At 34.2% G+C, this 24583-nt stretch overlaps 1 non-coding gene across 1 annotated transcript; it reads left to right on the top strand.

Annotated features, from left to right (window-relative positions):
* The first annotated feature begins 557 nt into the window (after positions 1-557).
* On the top strand, positions 558-664 carry LOC127098767 (small nucleolar RNA R71). The gene has a single exon (XR_007793466.1). It is a non-coding gene; the product is annotated as a small nucleolar RNA R71 (small nucleolar RNA).
* The last annotated feature ends 23919 nt before the right edge of the window (positions 665-24583 follow it).

The raw sequence follows: 24583 nt of genomic DNA on the forward strand, positions 1-24583 counted from the left end.
TCGGGTTTGGTGGCACAGGTTGCATAGGTTGATTTGGTCTTGGGGCTTGGTAACCTGTTTGTCTCGGAGGTGCATTATTTTGGATAGGGTTATTGTTCTTATATGAGAAGTTCGGGTGATTCCTCCATCTAGGGTTGTAGGTATTCGAATATGGGTTCCCTTGGGCGTAGTTCACTTGCTCAGAGTTAGTTTCATTTAAGAGATTGCATTCTGCAGATTGGTGTCCTTTGGTTCCACATATCTCACAATCCGACGAAACTGCTGCTGCAGTATTCAGGTTTATACACATATGCTCAACCTTGAGGGCTAACGCGTCAATTTTAGCTTGCATCATGTCTATAGAGCTTAACTCATGTTCTCCTCCTTGGGCTTCCTTCTTCTCAACTGTCGCTCGTTCAACTCCCCATGATTGATGGTTTTGAGCCATATCTTTGATGAGGGCACTAGCTTCAGGATAAGGTTTGTTTATCAGTGCGCCACCTGCGGCAGCGTCGATGGTCATCTTAGTGTTATAGTGAAGTCCGTTATATAAGGTCTGAATGATTAACCAATTTTCTAAACCATGATGTGGGCATGCTCTTAACAGCTCTTTATATCTCTCCCAAGCTTCGAACAACGATTCTCCTTGGTTCTAGGTAAATCTAGTTATTTGGTTTCAAAGAACGACGATCTTACTTGGGGGAAAGTATCTAGCAAGGAATACTTTTCTAAGGTTTTCCCAACTTGTTATGGAATTGGGTGGAAGGGAATATAACCATGATAGGGCTTTATCTCTGAGGGAGAAAGGGAATAATCTTAAACGGATTGCCTCAGGAGAAGCTCCATTGGTTTTAAAAATGTCTGCTAATTGGAGAAAGATTTTTAAATGTTGGTTTGGGTTCTCAGTAGCAAGACCTGCGAACTGTCTCTGTTGCACTAGTTGCAACAGGGAGGGTTTAAGTTCGAAATTATTAGCTGGGATGGTTGGGTTTACTATACTAGAACTAGGTTCTTCGTTGGATGGTTGGACGAAGTCCTTAAGAGGTCTTTGATTTTGATCTTCGGCCATAGCTCTCCTAATTCAATGGAAAAATAAACGTGCGTGAGTGTAACATTCAGGTTCCGCCATAGGATCTACTAAGCTTTCGGTGTTACGAGTCCTTCGCATTAACTGGCAGATAACAACCTAAGTCTAAATAATATAACAACAGAGTACGAAATTTGACGAAATTGGTCCCCGACAACAGTGCCTAAAACTTGATGCGTGTTTTTCGCAAGTGTACGAACGCGTCAGAGTAATATAAAAGATTGTCGAATCCACAGAGACCAAATGTCAATCTATCGTTATCTATTGTTATGGTGTTTATCTAAGGTAATCGAAACAGGGTTTTTAAGAGTGCACAATGAAAAATAAAGTATTAAATAAAATTCAATTAATAAAGACAGGTTCGAATGTAATTCACATAATCAATTAATAATCCAAGTACTTGCTAATAGAATTACTTATGGGCAGTGTTTCCTACTTTGAAAAGAATCAATTTAACGGGAACTGTCGCTTTCGCGTATTCAGAACCGAGTTGTACTCCCTAATCAAACCCTCTTATTATCAGTTATAAAAAGGCGTGCATTGTGTTAGAGTAGTAAACCTATTTTTAAGAAATATAGTGTCTTGACTAAGTTGAAAATTATTTTGACCTGGATTTCTTAACCAAAAGAGGTTCTCACGAACAGAATCTAAACTTATAAACGCGTCCGAAAATAGTTTTAAAATCACTTTTCTTTTTAAGTTAAAAACTCCTAATGAGCTAAACAAAGCGCTTTCGCTGTATTTGAAATAGTTAAAAACTACTAAGTTTAAACAGACGTCGGACGGCTTTTGATCTTACCCAACGGAAATTAAGTGCGGGAAAACTTAAGTTGAAAGTCAAAATAGCCCTTAAGTGTTTCTACGAATAATTGTACGGATTATCGGTTCAATTACGATCCTTACATTCTAACCTTTATAGGTTTAGCCAGACATGGTAAAGTAAAAATGCATTTTAATTTTTATCATAAAAAAGGTGATAAGTGCGAGTGCAGGAAAGTAAATAAAAGTAGTGCGAGTGCGGAAAATAAGTTAAAGTAGTGCGAGTGCAGGAAAGTAAATAAAAGTAGTGCGGTGCGAGAAATAAACAAAGTAAAGTGCGAGTGCGGGAAAGTAAATAAAATAAAGGCAATGCGGGAAAGTAAACAAAGTAAAGGCAGTGTGGGAAAGTAAATAAAATAAAGGCAGTGCGAGAAATAAACAAAGTAAAGGCGGTGCGGGAAAGTAAACAAAATAAAGGCAGTGCGGGAAAATAAAGTAGACAGGTAAAGCAATAAAACCTGCTCCAATTGGAGGGTCGAATAAAGTGCGTAACAGAAATGAAAATGGCGGCAGGATTAAACTTCCTTCCAAAGTGCTCCAAACTCGATTACAGACTCGATTACACAGTGTGGCAACACTCCGATGTGAAGCGATTACCACTTTTACACGATACTGATATATGCCTAGTTGTAACTAAGTTTGGATGAAGAAACAAATGAAATCAAGGTTATATTTATAGGCAAGGAGAAAAAAATGGAAATAACAAGGATGCCCCTAAGTTTGAAAATGGGAGGGAACCATTTTGTTCTTGTGGCGCCCGACACAGAAGGAAATTGCAGCGTCCAAGTGGAGATCGTGGGAGGCGTGGCAGTTGAGGAGAGGTTGAAACTGGGACACGTCATGGCTGGATCCATGACGCCGATCACAGTGGGAGCCACAAGTGTAAAATGTTGATTTTTAGGCTTTTTAGCTCATTTTCGCTCCTTTTCTCGATCGGGGCTCCGATTAGACTGAAAACCTGAAAACAAAGAAAAACATAGTAATAACATAACAAAATAACAATAAAACAACTAAAATGCATGCGAAATCGGAGTCGAAAATACGGTGAATTTCAGTGTCATCATATATATATATATATATATATATATATATATATATATATATATATATATATATATATATATATATATATATATATATATATATATATATATATATATATATATATATATATATATATATATATATATATATATATATACACTTTGTTATTTTAATATTTTTTCCTTGCCTTGGTTTCTGTGTAACTCTTAAAATGTTTTGAAAAAATTAGAATGTATAGATATGGTGTAGAAAATTTGGTGTTAACATAGCACAACTCATTATGTATAGGGTGTTTTAGAGACTATAACTTATTAAAAATCTAATTAATTGTTAGAGAGTCTAGGCAAAATCACATCTATTTTCGTTGAAAATCTTAAACACGTTAGATATATGAGTCATCATGTCGTGGAAGATCCCTCACGGTCATCATCGCTTGTAATTGACAACAACTTTTTTATGGGTATTCTTCAAAGATGCCTTTTAGAGAAGAACACAACGATTAAAAATCACATATACATGTGCAAGATTTAAGAAGATCTAGTTTCGGGGATGCTCAACCTCAATCTCGGGAGCATTGTCGCAGTTACTTATGGCCCTCCCTGATCCTCGAACAGTTAGGGAGCTTCACTATTTTGTTTTTTGAAGAAGATTATACTTATTTTTCTAATAAGGCGGAGGTTGTCTGTCAAGAAGAACTGGTAGAAATGTCGTATCAAATGCGTTGAGCGTCAACTGTCCTAGGGTTTGGTGTTGCTAGAATGGGAGACAGATTTCAGCCTGACCATCTTTAAAATGTAAAAGAGACGTTTATTGAGTGTGTTAATACTCTTACTATCAAGCAAAACAGGTTCTTTGAGGAGCTCATAAAGACAACTGGTCTACTGGTAGGGACGGGGATTAAATACAATTTTTCGGATACCCTTATCTACTAGTCCTATAAGGGCTAAGGAGTTTCAATCTTTTGTTTCTGAAGAAGATTGTACTTATTTTTCGAATAAAGTGAAGGTTATGCGTCAAGAAGAGTTTGATGAAATATCGTATCATATGCTTTTAGCATCAACTGTTCTAGCGTTTGGTGATGCTAGAAACGAAGACGTCTTCTTACTTCACTGTCTTCAAAATAAGAAATGGGAGTGTTGAGTGTGTTAATACTCTTACTATCGAGCAAAATCGGTTCTTAGAGGAGCTCACAAAGACAACGGGTATGCTGACGAAGATGGGGAATGAAATATGATATTTTGAGTATCCTCATCTACTAAATCAAAAGGTGTTGTCGTTCTCTCTAGATATAAAGGAGAGGGATAACGCCCTATCACAGGCTCAAACTGCATTATCCAAAGCTAGGACTGCTTTAGCCGAGGCAACTCAAGCACTAGATTCCTCCCGCAAAAAGGATAAAGGAGTTGGAAACATCTTTGAACGAAGCTTTTGAGGGTTAGAAGAAATTCCATGGTGATGTCTAGGAAACACTCCTTGAAAACCATGATTTGTCCAAGGAGTATGCCAAGTTTATGGAAGACAGTTACTCCATAATGCGGGTTTCTTTTGAGAGTATGCTGAAGCAAATGGAACTTTTCCATCCCAAGATGCAAATATAAAGGGAACGAATTCACCCTGAACAAGAGATGGTGGATGAGAGGTCATTAATATCGAGCCAAACTCGTGGAATTTTTTCAGTGCACTCTTGCCCGCTGTAATACTTAATGTTGAATGAGTTAATATTCGTCATTATTGATTTTAATGCATTGTTTTTTCTTTATTTTCTTACCATTGTTCTTACCTGTTATCTCTGTTGGCTTGAGTCTCAAGTTCTTTCTCTGGGAACTAGGTGGCGTCTGAGGTCGTTCCTAGAAGTTTTATTGAATATTTACGGGGACCGTGCTCGATCGAGGGTCGGTTTCCTTTCCCTTCCCCCAAGTTTGAACTTGGTTAGAGGCCAATGTATCTGGGACTCACCTATGCTCTATGGAGTGACTAGATACTAAGTTAGGTTGAGTCACAATCACCACTTTATTTAGCGACCTGTTATATTTATCGTTGTTACTTTGGTGTGGAGTTTGAATTGATTTAATCACACAACTATGGTGTTTATGACAATAGTCCTTAGTCGTGCATGTCCTTCGTGGTGATAAAGAAGAGAACCCTGAGAAAAATTTATTTATTTCCACGTGGAAGATATTACATGATAATGCAAAACAAAATTTAATACATTGAATAGAGATACTTCACCAAAAAAATATGTTACTACTTATTGATATTTGGATATCTCGGCATGGTGTATTATGGCCAACTTCATCCTTCCTTTGTTAATGTCTCATATAACTATCACTTTATAGTGATTTATGCCATTAGATTGTGGGAACATCAACCCCTTACATTTGCACTTGGTCATTAATTTTCCCAATTGTTTGGTAAAGGAGGCCTTATTAATCTCCATTGTATTTTCTTCGACTTTCCCGCCTCTATCGTGATCCAAGACTTTGTGTATCATCCAACCCCTTCCAGATTAACACATATTGTTATTGGCTTATCATGGACATTATGATACTTCATCTTTAAGTGACCGGAGAGGCCACCACGTCCAATGTTGTTGTGAAGGATCTGTCTAGTATGCAATTGTAGATGCTATTATAGGGGACTACTAAGAACTGAAAATCGATCATCCTAGTGTCTCTTCCTTCTACAATTGTGATTATCAGTTCGAGGTCTCCCCAGAGATTGGTTACATTTTTTTAAAGGATTAAAGCTCGGATATTTTGTATGGTGATAAATCTTCCCTCTTCAGGCTGAGCTTCTTGAAAAGCTTCACACACAACATATCACACGGGTTTCCCCCATCTATGAGGATTCTACACACATGAAAGTTGGCAATAATTATTGTTATTACTATGGGAATATTTCATTTGATATTCCTCCCACCTTTTTTTTTGTCGTGAAACCCAAGAACGAGTATCTACGGCTTCCCCTCAGAGGTTACGTCTTCTTCTTTGATGACCTTCATTAGCTCGATGATCTTCCTTTTAATGGTGCCCTTGGATGGGTTTTTGTTTTTGCCTAGGAAAGCCTCTAGTAATGGATCTGATGTACTGGTGCTTCCCTTTTTGACCTTCTTCTTCTTCTTCACTCCTACTATCCTTCTTTCCTTTGGCCTCGCCTACAAAATCTATAGGTTTCTTGGGAGATCCTTTTTCCCGGAGAGGATATCTTTTCTTGATTTATTTCTTTCTCGGTCATATTTTCGACTGCACTCCTGGGTGTACCGAGCAACCCCCGTAAAGTCTCCTTCTTTTTCTGTTGAATCCCATCGAGTATGACTATCCTAGTAGATTTTTACTTTCTAGCAATTAATTAGCCAACGAAAGAATGACATATTTCCCTCCAGGAGTTTATGCTTCCATATTGGAGAGCTTTGAACCACACCATCGCAACTCCTTTGAATCTTAACACGAAAAGTGTCAAGTTTACGCCCTTATACATGGTAGTAATTGAGTCTGGTTTTTTATGTGCTCGATATGCTCGTTCGGGTCCCCTAAGCCATCATGGTTTTCCAACCTAGGAGATTTATCGGGTGATCTCGGGATCTTGATGTCGAGGATGCAGCTTGAGAGTGAGTTCCTCTTCTTTTTGGAAACTCGCACTTCGGTGTTATGCATTTCCTCTCTTTGAGAGCAGTGTTGAGTCTAATGACAAAGATTATAGATTTGGGGGGGGGGGGGGAGTGTGACTGCCTTCTCTTCCCCTAAACTCGTATGACAAGGTGTAATTTTCTCGATGTCAGATATAGTTCTAGGATTTAGGGACTGCTCTCGATGGGGAGATGGTGTCAGCAAGGATTTGTTGTTGATCAACTCTCTAGTTTCCGTGGGGGGCCATTTTGCAGACATAATGATCTCTTGAAGGAGCATACTGCAAAAAAAAATATCAATTCTAAGTACTCTTTCAACTAAAAGGTGTGAATTTTGTTGTTGTACTAGGCTGTAGACGTTGTTGAGAAGATTGTTTTCCCCTTGCATGCTTAAATTGGCTTGTAAATGTTGAAGGCTTTGAAGTATCTCTTGGTCAGGGATCAGCGGTGGCGGTAAAGGTTGCTTCAAATTTTTGACTTGTAATGGTCTTTAGAAAGATAGAAAATCGGAAGAACTTGGAAAGAACTTTGTCCAATCATCAGAGGTATTGAATCTTGTGGTGAAGGAGTAGATGGAGAATTCATTTGGACATGATTGTCCTTAAATATATGAGGCGTAGATTCTCCCTTGTAGGACCAGTGATGTTGGCGGTCATAGTGGCCGCAACAACGATGTTGCATTGAATGGTTGATCGAGTTGCTCTCGATGTTGCCATAGTTTCAAGACTTTTATTGGTTATTCGAGCGAGGAGATCAGAGCTAATCAAGTTGCAGTAAAGAGACAATGAATTATTGTGGAATTTTGCAAAAATCAGATTCGTTTCCCACAAATAACGCTACTAAAAATAGTTGATAATAAAGACCATAGGATTCATGTGCGGCGGAACGTATTTTTGATACGACGGAGCATGGTATAACAATCAATTTTTTATTAAAAGAAATTATTTATCACACATTTTATACCAAATTAAAAACTCTTGATTGGTGATGGTCGTAGTATAGGAAGAAATATTCCCATTATAACCTAAATTTTTGGTGACTCAATCCCATGGTTTCTCTTTCTCAACATTCTCCTAACTTTTGATTTTGTTTATAATTTTTTAGTTAAAAATTAGTTTATCCCAAAATTTAAAATTTTATTTCAATACATCAACTTTTTAAAATCAAATTTTACTTATAGTAGTACTCTTGTCCAATACAATTATTTATTCATATTTGAATTTCTAAGTAATTTTACATCAAATACAATTATTAATTCATATTTGAGTTTTTATAAGAAAATTTTGGTGTTGTCTAAAAGATTAGGATCATGAAAAAAATTGTGATCATGAAAATGTTAAAAGATACATTTATTAAAGATTTGGATCATGAAAAACAATTAATATTTGTTCAAAATATTAAAAGATTTGAATCATGAAAAAAATTCAATAAGAGAAAGAACTTATCTTGTCTGTTGAATAGATTTTGCGATAGATAGAAATTCTGTAGATACATCATATCTATTTTATATATATAGAAAAGAACATATCTATGACAGATTTTATAATCTTGTCAAGCTGCAAAACTGTTGAGCCCTCTGCAGGACACAGAAAGTTGGCTCAAAGTCTTGAAAATGAAGGATTTAGAAGCTGAACTTTTAGTTCCATTTAGTGGCCAAAAATATTGCAATTCCACATACCACGTTTTGTTCCATTAGTACATTGTACAACACCAAATTCATTCAATCAAAATGTATTCTACTGTCCCTCATTCTAATGAAACCAAACATAGTTTCTCTAATGTGTAATCTACTTTTGATTTGCACTAGATTCCAATGGTGGAGGAAAATCTAGTTCATTAGTTGGAATATGTATTTTATTTGTATTGTCACGCCTGACAATAAGACAACCGACCATTTCAAATAAATTAAAGAAAAATTACAAATGTATAATAAGTACGAGAAGAACGATTTTACTAAAATATATTATTTATTAAGTATTAGTGAATTCAAAATTATTATATATACAAAGGAAATATATTGAATGGATAGTGATGAAATTAATATTAATTAGAATGTACAATTAAAAAATATATAATTATTCTGTTAAGTTGTCTTAATGGCTAGTTGTGCAAAAAAATTAGATGCAGAAATGCGAATTCGAACATCCTATTTATTGGTCTTTAAAAGAGTGAAATTTCAGTCATTAAACTGTTTGGAAAAAATAAATAATTAATGTTACCTTATAAATTGAAAAGGATGATTATTTTGGATTTCTTTTTAAATTGGATACTAATTATAGTACTATTATGAAAAACACATTTAATCTCGATTGGATATGAAGTGTTACCTCATTTCATATGTGAAGTAAATAAAGACATCTTAAAAAGTGTATCATTTTACCTATTGATTTTACCTCCACCGGCTCGGTTTTGACTTTTAACATAGGGATAAAGCACGATTTAGTTTTTTATATCTAATGTTAATTGCTTATTTTAAAAAACTCTAATTGAATATATATAAGTTTTTGAATTTGTTTACAAAATAATTATATGACAATTATGTTATATTTAAATAATAACTTACACTAATCAATGATTTTCGAGCATCATGTAATTCATCATTCATCTCACGTTCTTTAATGGTTAGAATCTCTTCAATATTTCAAGTTCTTCATTCAACACTTTTTTTCTACTAATTCATTCTTAAAAGCATAAAATTCGATGTTTTGCAAAATGAACAAGTATGGAAGAAAGTTGAACAAAAACTAGAAGTATTAAAGAGATTTTAACCATAAAAGAACAGAAGATAAATTATGAGTTATAGAATGCTTGAAAAATATTGAACGAGTGTAAGATATTTTTCAAATACAACATAAATTTTCAAATTATTATTTCCAAAATCAATTAAATAGGTTATATTCAAATAATGGTTAGTGAAACAAACATTCGACATTAGATGTTATAAAATCAACTATATTTTTTGTTACTATAATATTCTCTTGACATGTTCGGATGAACAAGATGCACAAAGAATCACAAAAATATAATCTCAAACTCAATAACAATAACTAAACAAGAACATATAGCTTTTCAAAACTTTGTGAAGTAGAACAACTAAACATCAACAACAATAACTTCAACAACTCAAAAAACAACAATAGATAACAACAACAACAACAACAACATTAACATTCAATCTCAATCTAATCAACAACTAACATTAAACAACAACTAAAAAAATCATCTCTCGACAAATCTACATTAAAATCAACAATAAACATATAACATCAACTCAATAAAAATATAACGTAATTATCTTGACAAAACCAACAACATATAACATCAATTTCAGTTTAAAAAACAACAACAAGATTAAACCTCTAAAGTTTCGGATCTCAACAACAACAACAACATTAATGTAACATGAGTAGTGATGTTTGACGTACTAGATTTGCGAAGAAGAAGTAAAAAAAAATTATGTATCTCTTTAATTCTGGCAAATATCAAACGAGAACCCTAAACACATAGTATCTTCGTGTTGAAGATGATATGTGCTTAGGGATTTCGTTGGTTATGCCTCGTTGTTAGGATTCTATGTGTTGTTTTTAGGCAAGTGAAACTGAAGCTACAAGATAGGATATATATATATATATATATATATATATATATATATATATATATATATATATATATATATATATATATATATATATATATATATATATATATATAATTTCACCTCAGTTGGAAAACATAACTGAGATGAAAAGTGACTTATGTTTGGATTTAAAATACAATATGCATGAAGCGTCACTTTTAATAAGAAATAAAAATATAAACTGAAGTTGCTAGGATTCGAAGCATGTATTTTCAACTAAAATAGACATATTAGTTTAATTATTTTAGAAAGAAAAAAAAACATGGCGCTTATAGATATTTCACCTTGATTTTTCGTTACGTGAGGTGAAATTGTTGTCATAAAATATATTATCTATAGTGGTGTAGAATTGAAGTAATATCTTTTAAGAATGATTTGGAAGTTGAGATTGTAGGAGAATTGCCATCCAAGGCGCAACGGAATTTAAAATTTTCTCCATTTAGTGATCCTTACGAATGGGCATGATCAGTGATAGAATCGTTACCTCTTGTGGCGATCACGAACGTTGAACGATGACAACGTCTCTACTCAGTCCACACGAACGGATTCCTTCAATCGCAGTGCTAGCTGTTATGAGTGAAGGCTTTGAGTCAGAGAAAGAGAGATATGAAATTCCAACTCTTCAGTTGTGTTGTATTCCCATACAATGCTTCTGCACAAGAGTTCTATTTATAGAACCACTTGTGTGGGCTTCAAGCCAAAAAGCCCACTTAAGTGTATTTTGGCCCATATCTCATAATATGCCCAAATCACTTAAGTATTTGGTACCTTACCATACTTCGTATTCTACTTAAGTACACCGTACCTTACGATGTTCCTTAGTTACTCTATCTTTCATCAATCTGTCCTTTGTGTGTGACCCTGTAGGTTTTCGCGACGTTGACAATTATATTAAATCACACATTTAACATAATAAACAGTGAGCGGTATCTAGCAACACATCACTGCTACCCAAGACACGAAAATGTCATGTAATCTGACAAAACCTCCTGTGATAATAATTATGTGTATAATTACCCCTTTGCCCTTATGTCTATATTGAACACAAGCTATAGACCATGTCACCCTTGTCCAGTTCAATATTGGGCCCATAGACATTTATCCTGTTACGCAGGATGGGCAAATTCCATCTAGGACACTCATGTCCCTCAGCATGCTTTGTGGAGTACCCATCAACTGTCTTTATGGTTATCCAGTTACGGACAATGTTGGATCAGCAATAAAGCACTCGACTCTACATCTAGGATCCATAGTGGTTTCAGATCGAAGAGTGGTATACACTATTATCACCATGAGAATAACTTATGACACTTTGCATAACTTTCTACATAGTATTCTCATAGCGGGTCAATCCGGTATAAATATTACTCCTAATATTCATACCTATGTTTAAGACTTGATAACTCTTTATCCATGATCCATGAGATGTGATCATCAGTCTACAAACATAATAGTCTTAATGCTTTAATGTTATCCCACTTCACACTAAAGCTCGACTACGGATACTTTAAGAATAGTGTCCTTATGTTTAATGTGCTCTCATGATTAAGTCACGCTTAATATATTAAACGAACTATCTATTCCAGGGACTTTATTAATCAACCATAATAAAGAAAATGCCTTTTATTATTAATAAATAATTCAATACAAGTACCAAAAGTATTGGCCTCTAGGGCTTACACCAACAGAGATAAAACTAGAATAACAATGATAAATTAATGTTGGCATGTAAGTGAGAAAATGAGTTTTACATTGAATGAAAAAGTGGATGATGAATATTTTATAAGTGGAAAGATTCATAGATCTAATCTCTTAGAGTCCGTTTGACACATTGAATAAGAAGATAAGATATGATGAAACTAGTATATTGTACTTTAATCTGTTGTTTGGTACACAAACAGGAAATGATGATTTAAACATACTACTAATCATATCATATCACCCCTTTGTTATTCTAATCCTTATAGGTTGGATTAACAACATGATAAGATAATTAAAACAAAAAAACATGCCATTGAGAAATTGTTCCCTCTCTCATTCCTCTTATCTCTATCCTCCCATCATTGGTCGCGTCGCCGCCTCTTTCCCATCCATCGGTCGCACCGCCGCCCCTTTCCCATCCACTGGTCGCACCGCCATCCATATAGTCGCACCGCCATCAACCAACTCAAACATAATGCCTCTTTCTTCAACAATTACGGGGTCAGGTTTTCTGCCATGACAACGTTATCTTTGTTCTAATTTCTCTTTAATAACGGTTTTTTCTTGATCAATATTGATTTTTCTCAAAATCGTAGTGTATTTCTTATTCACCTTCATTGTTTTCTTCTTCTTTTAGTATTCCCTTTGTTATTTATATTTGTTTTATTACTACTTTTTCATATGACAATTTAAATTTTATACAATTTTAATTTTGACGATATATTTCTTTATAATTATTTACTTATTTTAGTTCTACTTATGTGTATGCCAATTTTAATTTGATACTCCCTCCAGTCCTATTTATAAGAGACATATTATTTTTTAGATACATTGAATAATCAATGTATTTGATCCATATATAGTTCAGATACACTTATTATTCAATTTATCTAAAAAGTAAAATGTCTCTTATAAATAAGACTAAAAGGAGTATTAGTTTTAGTATTGTTTCTGTTTTTTATAATTATATGAAGATATATATTATCTTGTCATTATTCAGTGCGTCCAAACACATGACCGAATAAAATAATGTTATCCACATTCTTATCATGTGTGCACCAAACACATGACATGATAAGTGTCTATCCTGTCACTATCATATGTTGTATCTATGCAACTCTCTATTCTATCTTGTCTTTATCCTATTCTCCACGCCAAACAAACCCTTAAAGTTTTTGGCTAAGATGAAATGTTAAACTCTTTTTGAATATTTTTCAAAGTCCAGTGTGATAATTTATGAATCCATCATGACCTACCAATGATATCAAAGCTTAGTTAGACTAAAAAATTTATATCAGGTTCACATGGACACGGTTCTCAGAGTTCTTCCCCATAGTGTGTCAGACCATGCTATGCTATACTTAACTGGGCAAGATAAGGGTGGCATAAATAAAAATAAATTCAAGATCATTAATAGTATGGTGCATTTGGAAGGTTTTGAGGAAGTTGTTACCAGAAGCTGGAGGGAGCCTTTGGAGGGTAGGCATATGTTTGTTCTTTGGAATAAGTTGCTTCGGTTACAACCAGTTCTAAGAAAGATGAGTAAGCCTTTATCAAACATGAAAAAGAATATTGATGAAGCTAGGTCTCAAATTATGAAGGCTCGACATGAACTCGTGAGTGACATAATGAATATCCAAAAGATTGATGAAGTCAAGAGGTGTACTGAGGATGTTATCAAGTGGAATGATCTTGAGGTGCAAGTTTTGAAGCAAAGGGAAAAAATTGAAATGCTTAAGCCGGGGGATGGAAACAACTCATATTTCCATGCTTCCCTTAAAGCCACGTAAATTGCCAATTTCATGAACATAGTGCACAAAGAGGATGACACCCAGGTAACAACCCAAAAGGAAATTGAACAAGTTGTTATGGAGTACTATGGTAACTTAATGGGAAACGAAGGTGACAATTTACACCAAATTGGCATCAATACCATGGGAGATGGAGCGGACGTAACACAGCATCTGGTACGCGTATTGCCCAAGTTGTTACGCGTATTGCCCAAGTTGTTACGCGTATTGCCCATGCTGGTACGCGTATCACCAGAAGCTTGTATTTTGGCTGAATTTTCCTTCCCTCTGGTCATTCACGTATGGTACGCGTATTGGGCAGGTCCATACGCGTATCATGTAAGGTCATACGCGTATGGACAGCAGGTTCTCCAAAAATTGACTTTTTCTTCCGTTTTCTTGCTCGGGCTCGATTTCTCATCTGATGTTTGATCCCCTGAGCTTCCAAACTAGCTTTTTACCTGCTGACATACCAAAAAGTGTAAAATATCCTCAAGAAACTCATCAGTAACAACACACTTAATATCATGGAATTGAGCTTATTTCTAACGAAAAATGCTTCAGTTTACACAGTTTACCTGATTTATTTACGGTTAAATAGTGGAATGTCTAGCATAAATGGTGACTGATCAGAGCCCATCTGAACATGATTCAGAGAGAGAACCTTATTGCCCATGTAACTGAGCAAGATATTTTTCAAGCTCTTAATGGTATTTGAGACCTTAAAGCTCCTGGCTTAGATGGTTATGGTGCCAGATTTTTTAAGGAAAGCTGGAAGATTATGAAAGATGATGTGATAGCAACGATCATGGAATTATTTAATAGAGGTAAGTTAATGATGAAGCAAAAACTGTTACAGATTATAGACTTATTTCTTTGTGCACCGATTTGTACAAGATTATCTCCAAGATCCTTACTGTTAGAATGGATAAAGTTCTTGGGAGTATCATTGGTCAGAACCAGGCAACCTTTGTTCCTGGACAGAATATCCATAGCCACATCTTCTTGGCTTATGATTTAATTAAGGGATACTCTAGAAAGTAAGGGACGCCTAGATGTGTGTTGCAGTTGGACCTTCAAAAAGCCTATGATACGGTTGATTGGAAGGCTTTAGAGAGAATAATGCAGGAGATGGGATTCCCTAATCCATTCATTAGATGGATAATGATTGTTGTTACCTTTGTGTCTTACAGATTCAATATCAATGGTGATTACACTAGACTCATGGAAGCAAAAAGAGGCATTACGCAAGGGGATCCCATATCACCCATTGATTTTTTCATCATTATGGAATACTTGAACATACCCTTGTATAAGATGCAGAAGAACCCTGATTTCAACCACCATGCAAAGTGTGAAAAGTTGCAAATCACCAATCTAACCTTTGTTGATAAACTTTTGTTGTTTTCTATAGGGGACCTGAAATCCATTAAGCTTATGATGAATGCTTTCACTAGTTTCTATAACTCCACGGACCTCAAGATGAATCCAAGTAAATGTAAGATTTACTTTGGTGGGGTGGACAACAACACAAAAGAGGGCATTACAAACCTAACTACTTTCAAGAAGGGTCCATTTTCCTTTAGATACGTGGAGGTGCCTTTGACATGTAAAAAGTTGTCCATCCCACACTACATGAACCTTGTTGATAATTTTTTTGCTAGAACCAAGCATTAGAGCACCAAGTGCTGAGTTATGCATGGATAATACATTTAATTAAGAGTGTGACTTTTACCATCTATAATCACTAGATGCAATGTTTCCCCTTCCCTAAGCATGTGATCCACTAAAATTGAGAGTATTTTTAGATATTTCATGTGGACTGGAAGTGCTGAGATTAGTAGGAAAAGTCATGTTGCTTGGAAGAATGTGTGCAAATAAAGAACCAATGTGAGCTTAGCATAATTGATATGGAGATTTGGAACAGGGCTACAATGACCAAACTGCTTTGGAACCTATGTGGAAAGTCTGACAGTTTGTGGGTGAGATGAGTCCACACTTACTACTTTAATCAAACCACCATTATGGATGTGCAGGCCAAATCGAACTACTCATGGATCATGAAAGCAATTTTGCAGTAGAGATAGTATTGTGCATTTGTAGTGTTGGCAACAAATGATTCATATAAGCAAGTTTACCATGAAATCCATGTACATGGCCTTGAGAGGTGACGAGCCTAAAGTTAATTGGAGAATTATGTTCTACGGGAACAAGGCCAGACCTAGGTCGTGGATGATCTTGTGGCTTGCCTTCCATGGGAAGCTTGCCACGAAGGCTAGGCTTCATGAATTTGGAATGTCTGATACTGGTAGTTGTTGTTTCTGTCATGAGATTGAGACAATCAATCACTTGTTTTGTGGTTGTTCTCATTTAAAATCTATTTGGTGCAAGGTGCTAGATTGGATCCAAGTCAAGCATGTACCTAATGAATGAAATGATGAGCTTACCTGAATAGAATCTATATCAAAAGTCTTCATGACAAAAGTGTTCAGACAACGTGTTTCGTTGAAGGAAAACAATGACTATGCAAGTAGATATAAATGAAAAAACTTCAATTTTAGAAAGAGTATATCCATAAGAGATGACAGATAGATCTAATGCCTTAAAAGTTTAAGTTAAAAAGTGACATCCAACTCATTTTATTTGATGTTCAAATGTCAATGCGATGATTACTTAAACCCTATCAGAATCCAACAACAAAATGTTTTTTTTTTCTTTTTAACAGATTTTCTCATAAATGTTTTTTCTTCATGAATTGGATTTTTTTATGAATAAGTATCGAATTTGAAATCTAAAGTTTAGAATATTTACACATATTGCACAAAAATCATTTGCGCTAGATGTGGTGCTCTTGAAGACGTGAACATTCCTATTTTATTTTCCCTCCTCATTTATTTAAAATTTCTTAGAAAGTACACACATTCAAAGTGGTTTCATAGACTGAACTCTAATTGACAGCATAAAGAATAAAAGAAAGTTTTTAAAAAAAAGACACTACAAAACTCTTTAGAACCAATTAAGATAACTAAAACTGATCATATAAAATCCAAAATAAACTTTACTCTTAAAAGTATATCAATGAAAGATTTAAATCTTTTATACTTCATCGTATGTTAAACTGACAAACATTTTCACCTTTATTAAGCACCTTGACATGCTTGTGTTATTCACTTACTTGAGCGCTCAACATCATCCATAATTGAAATAACATATTCTCAAAATTTTCTTTCTTTTTATTATTTATGGCCAAAAGAAGCATATTCCTTAATCAACATTATTTTCAACAAATCAATGAGTAACATGACTTATATTCTTTCAACAAATCATAATTAGCTACTTCTAAGTCTCTTTCCTTCACTTACAAACACATACTTTTAGCCTTGAAAAGAACCCTAAAAGCTTTGTTATTATCCTTAAACTCAATTCCATCTTGTTATTGCATTCTTGATTAAAGATCGGTAAGAGTTTTGCAAAGTCAAACACTTAAAAAAATGTGACGAGAGAGTTTTAAACTCAATGTTGATCGTTCATTGCTCAACCAAACACACCTTATTATGTGGTAGGAGAAAAGATGGTTGAGTTTGGCGTAATTCGCGGTTAGATTTTTTGAACATCCCTAATGTTAAATATTAGTTTGAAACTAGGGGTGCGCAAAAATATGATTAACCAAACTATATTACTATACTGAATTACATTGTATCATAATAAAACTAAACCACTTAAATGATTAATGAATTGAACTCAAACAACTCTAATTCAATTTAAAACCGGTTAAAAAAACAGTTTCTTTTATAACCTAGTTTAATTATATGAAAGATGGAAAATGATTAAGTGTGAAAACAAAAAAAATTGGAAAGTATAAAATAATATTTATTATGAAAAATAAAAAAGATTTTTTTTAAATGAAAAACATCTTTTATAAAAATAATTTAGAAAATAATTTAAAAAATATTTTGTATTCCAAAAAATAAAAAATATTTTCTTTTAGAAAAAAAATTGTAATATAAAATAATATGTTTTTTATTTAGAAAATATATATATAATTTCATTTGAAAAAATTTCAAAAATATTTTTTTTCGGAAAATAATTTTTTTTATTCCGAAAATAAAAATAAAATTTAAACTTTTTTCTGAAATTAAAAAAAAAATTCCAAAATTATAATTTTCAAAATTTAAAATAGTTTTTTTTTTTAAATTACAAATATCTTTTTACCGAAAATAAAATATATTTTTTTTTATTCAAAATTTTTTTATTCCGGAATTCTTTTTCTAAAATAATTTTTTTTCTTTTTACCGGAAAATAAAAAATTCAATTATTTTTCTGGAAAAAAAATATTTGTAAGGAAGCTGTTACTAGAAGTTGGAGGGAACCTTTTGAGGGTACGCATATGTTTGTTCTTTGGAATAAGTTGCTTCGGTTACAACCAGTTCTGAGAAAGATGAGTAAGCATTTATCAAACATGAAAAAGAATATTGATGAAGCTAGGTATCAACTTATGTAGGCTCGTCATGAACTCGTGAGTGACAGAATGAATGTCTAAAAGATTGATGAAGTCAAGAGGTGTATTGAGGATGCTATCAAGTGGAATGATCTCAAGGAACGGATTTTGATGCAAGGGGAAAATTGAAATGCTTAAGTTAGGGGATGGAAACAACTCCTATTTCCATGCTTCCCTTAAAGCCACGCAAATTTCCAATTGCATGAACATACTGCACAAAGAGGATGACACCCAAGTAACAATCCAAAAGAAGATTGAACAAAAGTTGTTTTGAAGTACTATGGTAACTTAATGGGAAAGGAAGGTGATAATTTACACCATATTGACATCAATACTATGAGAGATGGAGCCCAATTGAACATGATTCAAAGAGAGAACCTTATTGCCCCTGTGACTGAGCAAGAGATTTTTCAAGCTCTTAATGGTATTGGAGACCTTAAAGCTTATAGCTTAGATGGTTATGGTGCTAGATTTTTTGAGGTCAGATGGAAGACTATGAAAGATAATGTGATAGCATCCATCATGAAATCATTTGATAGAGGTAAGTTGTATAAAGCCTTCAATAGCACTGTTATTACTCCCATCCCTAAGAGTGTTGAAGCAAAAATTGTTAGAGATTTTATACCTATTTATGTGTGTGCCACTTTGTACAAGATTATCTCCAAGATCCTTACTACTATAATGGATAAAGTTCTAGGGAGCATCATTGGTTATAACCAGACAACCTTTGTTCCTGGACATAATATCTACAACCATATCTTGTTGGCTTATGAGTTAATTAAGGGATACTTTAGAAAGGGAGGGATGCCTAGATATGTGCTGCAGTTGGACCTTCAAAAGGCCTATGATATGGTTGATTGGAAGGCTCTGTAGAGCATAATGTAGGAGATGGGATTCCCAAATCCATTCATTAGATGGATAGTGATTGTTGTTACCTCTGTGTCTTACAGGTTCAATATCAACGGTGATTACATTAGACTCATGGAAGCAAAAAGAGGCATTATGCAAGGGGATCTCATCTCACATATTCTTTTTATCATCATTATGGAATACTTGAACATGTCTTTGTATAAGATGTAGAATAACCCTGATTTCAACCACCATGCCAAGTGTGAAAAGTTGCAAATCACCAATCTAACCTTTGTTGATAAACTTTTGTTGTTTTCTATAGGGGACCTGAGATCCATTTAGCTTATGATGAATTCTTTCACTAGTTTATCTAACTCCACTGACCTCAAGATGAATCCAAGTAAATGTAAGATTTACTTTGGCGGGGTGGACAACATCACAAAATAGGGCATTACAAACCTGACTGCTTTCAAGGTGGGTCCCTTCCCTTTAGATACCTGGGGATGCCTTTGACATGTAAAAAGTTATCCTTCCCACACAACATGAATTTTGTTGATAAAATTGTTGTTAGAACCAAGCATTGGAACACCAAGTTGCTGAGTTATGCATGCATAATATAGTTAATTAAGAGTGTGACTTTTTCCATCTCTACTTGAATTTGGAATGTCTGATACTGACATTTGTTGTTTCTGTCATGAGATTGAGACAATCAATCACTTGTTTTATGGTTGTTCTCATTTAAAATCTATTTGGTGCAAGGTGCTAGATTGGATCCAAGTGAAGCATGTACCTAAGGAATGAAATGATGAACTTATCTGGATTTTGAAGCATAACAGGGGTAAATGATGGTGTGCGAATATTCTAAAAATGGCGACAACGAAGACAATTTATGAAGTTTGGAAATACCGCATTGACAAAAGTTATGGGAATAGTGTAAATAACACAAAATTAGAGGAGAAAATTGTTGACACGATTGTCTACAGGGGTGGAATAGTGTGAAACTTAGAGCATATATAGCTAGATTGGTGATGTGCTAATTTTTTGTCTTACTTGTCTTGTAGTCTTTTTGTGGGCTGGATCCGAGCGATCACCTTGTTTTTATTTGTCTTTCTTATCTAATCAAAGGTTTATTTTGATTCAAAATATATATATATCAAGAGTCTTCATGACAAAAGTGTTTAGACAGCGTGTCCCGTTGAAGGAAAACAATGGCTATGCAAGTAGATATAAATGAAAAAACTTCAATTTTAGAAGGAGTATATCCATAAGAGATGACAGATAGATCTAATGCCTTAAAAGTTTAAGTTAAAAAGTGACATCTAACTCATTTTATTTGATGTTCAAATGTCAATGCTATGATTACTTAAACCCTCTCAGAATCCAACAACAAAATATTTATTTATTTTTATTCTTTTTAACAGATTTTTTCATAAATGTTTTTTCTTCATGAATTGGATTTTTTATGAATAAGTATCGAATTTGAAATCTAAAGTTTAGAATATTTACACATATTGCACAAAAATCATTTGCGCTAGATGTGGTGCTCTTGAAAACTTGAATATTCCTATTTTGTTTTCCCTCCTCATTTATTTAAAATTTCTTAGAAAGTACACACATTCGAAGTGGTTTCATAGATTGAACTCTAATTGACAACATAAAGAATAAAAGAAAGTTTTAAAAAAAAAGACACTACAAAACTCTTTAGAACCAATTAAGATAACTAAAACTGATCATATAAAATCCAAAATAAACTTTACTCAAAAAAGTACATCAATGAAAGATTTAAATCTTTTATACTTCATCGTATGTTAAACTGACAAACATTTTCACCATTATTAAGCACCTTGACATGCTTGTGTTATTCACTTACTTGAGCGCTCAACATCATCCATAATTGAAATAACATATTCTCAAAATTTTCTTTCTTTTTATTATTTCTGGCCAAAAGAAGCATATTCCTTAATCAACATTATTTTCAACAAATCAATGAGTAACATGACTTATATTTTTCAACTAAATCATAATTAGCTACTTCTTAGTCTCTTTCCTTCACTTACAAACATGTACTTGTACCCTTGAAAAGAATCCTAAAAGCCTTGTTATTATCCTTAAACTCAATTACATCTTGTTATTGCGTTCTTGATTCAAGATCAATAAACCAACTTGTCAACTCACACCAAGTCTTGAAATGATGCCATAAAGGTGAGAGTTTTGCAAAATCAAACACTTATAAAAATATACGTGATGAGAGAGTTTTAAACTCAATGTCGATCATTCATCGCTCAACCAAGCACACTTTATTAGGTGGTAGGAGAAAGGATGGTTGAGTTTGGCTTAGTTCACGGTTATGTTTTTTGAACATCCCTAATGTCAAATAGTGGTTTGAAACAATATGGTTAACCAAATTATATTACTAAATTAAATTGTATTGTATCATAATAAAATTAAATCTCTTAAATGATTAATGAATTGAACCATTTAATTCAAACAATTTTAATTCAGTTTAAAATCGATTAAAAAAACCAGTTTTCTTTTATAACCTAGTTTAATTATATGAAAGAAGTGTAAGAACAAAAATAGTTCTACAATAGATTCCATGATTTTGATGATAACAAAGGATGAAACCAAAAGTGGTACCCTAACGAAAAGTTTCTAAGTGTGCAGGGTTCTAAAAGAAAGAAGAAACAAATCTGATGATGTCATCAGATGCAAAACAAGATCAGATGCAAAATCTCAAGTATCAGAAGCATCTAAAGTGGAATCTCGTTTCAAGAAGCTCTGACTCTGAACAAAACTACAAGTATCAGAAGCATCTGAACATGAAGTAAAGTCTAGAAGCTCTGACTCTGAACAAATGTCTTCTGTAAACTCTGGAAGTTATCAGCGACATCAGAAGCAAGTTTCTCCAGATACACAAAGACTCTAATCAGAATTGTTAATCATGATGAAGTAACGTTTAAACCAAGTTAAAGTTCTGCAAATGGATTTCCTCAATCAGAAAAGAGACGTTAATCTCCACTTCCAAGAGAGAAGTTACTAATTGTGGTAAGTAGTCACTTCCAAGTGAAAAAGTCTACTGCAGAAGCTATTAATGGAATGGCGTAATTACATCTCAATATCCAACAGACTCAATGCTACTTCAACTCTACTTCAACTCCTATAAATAGAGAAGAAATCCCATTCAGTATACACGAAGAAATCACTAGCCAAAACTATACTGAAATCATATCACGCTCAAACATCTTTGTTCTTCAAAGATTTTCACTAAGCTTTTGCTTATCAAGTGAAAAATTTGTTCTTAAGTTTGTAATATTTGCTTTCTTAGAAGCACTCTAGATTACACATCTTGTATCTATTTTTATTTGATTTCCTCAAGTGACTCTTTGTAGTCTGTAGACTTGAGAGGACTAAGAGATTTTCTTTTCTCTTAGGGGTTGTTTGTAATCTTTCAAGATTAGTGGATTAAGTCCTTGTTGAAGGCGAAATCACCTTGGCCGGGTGGACTGGAGTAGCTTTGTGTTATAAGCGAACCAGTATAAAATCATTGTGTGATTTCATTTTGCAAAAGCGCTTATTTTTTCAAACAATTCAAACCCCCCCTTTCTTGTTTTTCTCACCTTCAATTGGTATCAGAGCTCCGGCTCTGTTATTGATTTTCAAATCAAACACTTAACCGTGTAGAGAGATCCAGTGCGAGAAAAACAAATGGCCCACTCAAATGAGAAAGATTCTTACAATGCCAAGCCTCCTGTTTTTGATGGAGAAAAGTTTGATTACTGGAAAGATAGAATCGAAAGTTTCTTTCTGGGTTATGATGCTGACCTCTGGGACATTGTCACAGATGGATACAAACCTCCAACCTTAAATGGAGCTGAAGTTCCCAGAAGCAAAATGTCAGAAGATCAGAAACGTGAGTTCAAAAATCATCACAAGGCCAGAACAATACTTCTAAATGCTATATCATACAACGAATACGAAAAGATCACCAACAGAGAGACGGCTAAAGATATACTTGACTCTCTGAAGATGACCCATGAAGGAAACTCCCAAGTCAAGGAGACGAAGGCTCTGGCGTTGATCCAGAAATATGAAGCCTTCAAGATGGAAGATGACGAAGCTATAGAAGCTATGTTTTCCAGATTCCAAACTCTTATTGCAGGTCTTAAAGTGCTAGACAAAGGATATACTACTGCAGATCATGTTAAGAAGATTGTCAGAAGTCTGCCAAAGAAATGGAGACCAATGGTTACTGCTCTGAAGTTATCAAAGGATCTGAACAACATCAGCCTTGAAGAACTTGTTAGCTCTCTCAGAAGTCATGAGATAGAACTAGAGGAGGATGAGCCTCAGAAAAGAAACAAGTCAGTGGCGCTGAAGTCCAGATCTGAAAGACGGAAGTCAGACAGAATCAAAGCTCTCCAGGCCGAAACTGCAGATACTGACGACTCTGAACCTGAAGACTCTGATGATGAAGAAGAACTGTCCTTACTAACCAGAAGAGTTAAGCAACTCTGGAAAAGAAGGAACAACAACAACTTCAGAAGATCAAGACCCAGAAGGGATAGATCAGAGTCAACCTCAAAAGGTAAACCTAATAAAGATATTACCTGTTTTGAATGTAAAGAAACAGGTCATTACAGAAATGAATGCCCCAAGCTGAAGAAAGATGACTCTAAGAAAGAAAGCTTCAAGAAAAATGCCTTCAGAACAAAGAAGGGATTAATGGCCACCTGGGACGATAGTGAATCAGGATCATCAGAATCTGACTCTGATGAACAAGCCAACGTAGCATTTATGGCTACCACATCCAGCAGCTCAGATGAAGAATCTGAAGAGGTATTTTCTGAACTTTCTAGATCTGACTTAGAATCATGTTTATCAGAAACTCTTACCTCTCTTCAGAAATTAAAACAAAAAGTTAAAAGTATTAAAGGCCTTCTTAAAGCAAAATCTGAAGAATGTAATGAACTTGAGACAACAATTCTAGCACATGAAGATACAATCAAATCTTTAACGTTAGAAAGAGATGGAGCTAAAACAAAAAGCTTAAAATTAGAAGAAGTGTTGTCTCAAGCACCACAAACTTCAAATGAAATTATTTATAAATATGAAGAAGCCTTTCAACAATTTCTGAAGAATGGGATAAATAGGAGTATTATGGCATCCATGATTTATGGAGTAGGTCAGAATAATAAAAGGGGAATTGGGTATGATTCTGATTCTGATAAAACTTCTACCAGTAACCAAATTAAATCACCTTTTTCATACCACTATACACACACACAAGAACACAAATTTAAAAATGCTAGAAGACCCAAAGTTGTAAGAAACTCTGGGAAGACTAATCTAAAAGGACCCAAGAGATTCTGGGTACCGAAAGATAAGATTATCTATGTTGCAGATATCCTATGCAGCAAAGTTCAGACACCAGTCATGGTACCTGGACTCTGGATGCTCGCGACATATGACGGGAAGAAAGTCTACGTTCCAAAGCCTGGAACTTAAAGACGCTGGCTTTGTAGGCTTCGGAGGAGATCAGAAAGGAAGGATCAGA

The sequence above is a fragment of the Lathyrus oleraceus genome, chromosome 6, assembly GCF_024323335.1.
Source record: "Lathyrus oleraceus cultivar Zhongwan6 chromosome 6, CAAS_Psat_ZW6_1.0, whole genome shotgun sequence".
NCBI classification, from domain to species: domain Eukaryota; kingdom Viridiplantae; phylum Streptophyta; class Magnoliopsida; order Fabales; family Fabaceae; genus Lathyrus; species Lathyrus oleraceus.